We start from the raw sequence: 3,017 nt of genomic DNA on the forward strand, positions 1-3,017 counted from the left end.
CTCACTGAGGAGCAGAGCGGCATGACACCATCCCCCAGCCCTACTACAACAAAGAGAAAAAAACCAACAAATTTATTTAATCAGTTTCATATGACAGAGAAATCTTCAGAAAGGAAGACTCGGGAAAACTACCCTCAGGTTGGATGAAGCATGGACAGTGTGTAGAAAAGCAATTGGACAAGGGGTGTGACCCTGTGGTAATGGACAGAGGGGGAGCCCAGCAAGACCCTTCTGCTGGGGCCTTGACCCCCAGGTGTGGGGCAGGACCCCTCTGTGAGGAGAGCCTTTCTAGGTTTTATGGCTGGCTTTGGGGAAAAGAGCTTCTAGTTTCTCTGGTCTGCCATAAGGAAGGAATCCTGGTTTCTATGACTCACTTCAGGGGAGGAAGAGGGACAAGAGAGAGAGGACAAAGGTAAGCATGAGATCTTACCAAGGAACGGGAACCAACGTTGTGATGTAATAAGACAAGCATGTTTGGTCGGTTACTGGCCAGAGCTCCTGAAACCCTTCTGATTTCCTAAGTGATAAAGGTGAAGGCGTGCCTGTCAATCACACCTGTGCTCAGGCCTCATGCACTGGCTTGTGGGAGCCCTCAAGCCTGGAGCTGTTTGCCAGGCACAGGAGCCTGTGATGAGAGGGTTGGAACTTTCAGCCTCGCCCCAGTCTCTAGAGGTGTTGTCACTAAGGGAGTAATGTTTAATCCACAGTGAGGTGTTAATATGGATGAAAAGCAAGAACGAGCTCACTCTCCCAGTCCTGGGAAGGGGCAGATAGGTGCTCTGGGGGACAGGCATGCACTATGTTTTGACTTGGGTGGCAGTTTCTACTTTTAGTTACTTTACTATAAATTTATTAAATTTAACAAGGAAAGATTACAAATATATGCACCCATCAACACAAGCTCTGAATATACCCAAAATGCCAGGGGAGAGCTAGGTATGGTGGTGCATGTTTGCAATCCCAGCACTTGGGAGGCAGAGGGAGGAGGATGGGAAATTCCAAGCCAGACTGGGCTACATAGTGAGATGCTGTATCAACGTCTCACCTCCAAAAGAAATGCTAGGGGAAGTGAATTCATCAGTAACTGCTTTTCTGAAGTTACCAAAAATTCTTCCAGGAAGCTGGGGCTAAAAATCTCCAAGGAGGAAGAGTTAGGCTGGTGTACAACCCCCACACCATGTCTCATTCTTGTCACACCTCCAGTAAGGGCTCTGCTCCTCACAGTCCTGCAGGGATCTAGCAAGGTGGCACCTTGACATGTGTCCCCATGGTTACTGAGACAAAAGGAAGGCACTCAGAGAATCGCACTGGGGCCCATGTGGACTTGAGGGTAAGGAGATGTAACCCTGCCATTGGAGGAGGAGAGCCTTGGTCTCTGGTGATGACAGTCACATCAGACAGCTGGCCACAAAGAACCTGGCACACTGTTCTCTGCCTGCAAAATGCATCCCCTCCCAAAGGGATCACCTGATACCCGTGAATACTTGAGGATGCAAAGTGTGAGTGTCTGCCTTAGGCCTAGTGTCTCCTCTCCAGCCAGAGGACTCTGGGCTAAAGGACAGACCCCTTGTCCCCCACCCTCATGCTCAGCAAGGGGCCTCATAGTTATTGCAGTCCACTGACTCCAGAGGCAAGGACAGGCCCCACAAATGGACTCTGCAACAACTCTGAAGATTATGGTGGCCATGATGAGGTCGTAGGCCCAGGGGGAAATGTGTCCGAACTGGGTCAGGTGTGCATGGGGATGTTGGGTCTGGAGACCTAAGGCAGAGTAAGTAGCCCATCCCCCATGGAGAGCTCCATGAGCCCTGCACCCTGAGAGGGAGTCATAAACCTGCATTCCTGTACCCTGAGGAAGAGATACAGGGTCCCACGAGTCTGCCACGGGACTGATAAACAAAATTCTCCCAATGTTGTTTTCCCCCCAATAAGAGCAAACAGACCAGTTCATCTAAGGGGACCCCATGCAAATACATGCCCAATAGGAGAAACCCACCTCACTGATACCCTAACCTAGAGTTAAAGCGTCCTTAAAAAGCCCCAGCCTTCACCCAAGCAGGGAGTTCCTGGCTTCCGGGCTCCGCTGCGCTTCTCTAGCTGTAGCCTTTCCTTCCTCTCAATAAATCCTACTTTCTAGACCGGCTTTGGCTCATTCAGCTGCCTCACGAGCCAGTTCTCTGACCGTGAAGGCAAGGACCCTCGACACCAGCCTGCAACACTGGCATGTAACAGGGAGGGGTGTCCTGCTTTCTTCTGGGAGACCTTCTATGTCCCCTCCCCCGGGCTTTCTCATTGACAGCTGTCTCAGCCCCTCCTGGCCCATGGAGACCTGAGGACCTGTCGTTGTCTGGATGTGGCTTGATCCCACCAAAGCTTGTGTTGAGGCTTGGTCCTCAATGGAATGGTGTTGAGAGGTGGTGGCTCGTGGGGAGGCTTCTGCAGGTGAGGGCCCGCCCCCAGGAAGCCCGTTTGCAGGGCTCAGCACCCTTTTCTCTCCCCAGCTGGCACTAGCTGCCACGACAATAAGACCACCCTGGTGTCTATCTGTCTCTCTCTCTTTTTTTTCCTGGAACTGGGATTTGAACTCAGGACTTTGCACTTGCAAAAGCAGGCATTCTACTGCTTGGGCCACAACTCTAGTCCATTTTGCTCTGGTTATTTTGCAGGTGGGGGTCTCTCAAACTGTTTACCCAGCCTGGCCTCCAACTGCAATTCTCCAGATCTCAGCCTCCCAGGTAGCTAGGATTACAGTTGTGAGCCATCAGTGCCTGACTGTCTGTCTCTTTTTGCACCTGCCTGTACTCCCTCTACTTCTCTGCCATATTGTGACACAGTACACCAGACGTGGGACTTCCAGTCTCCAGAACCATGAGCCACAGGAACCTCTATTCTTTTTATAAATTCGGATCACAGATTCTGTAACAGCCATAGAAAACCGCCTAAGGCAGGGCAAGTGTTCTTTAAATTCTCAACCTGTTATAGTTCAAGTTCCAGCTGATTATTTATTTATTTATTTA

The sequence above is a fragment of the Castor canadensis genome, chromosome 1 (genome assembly GCF_047511655.1).
Source record: "Castor canadensis chromosome 1, mCasCan1.hap1v2, whole genome shotgun sequence".
NCBI classification, from domain to species: domain Eukaryota; kingdom Metazoa; phylum Chordata; class Mammalia; order Rodentia; family Castoridae; genus Castor; species Castor canadensis.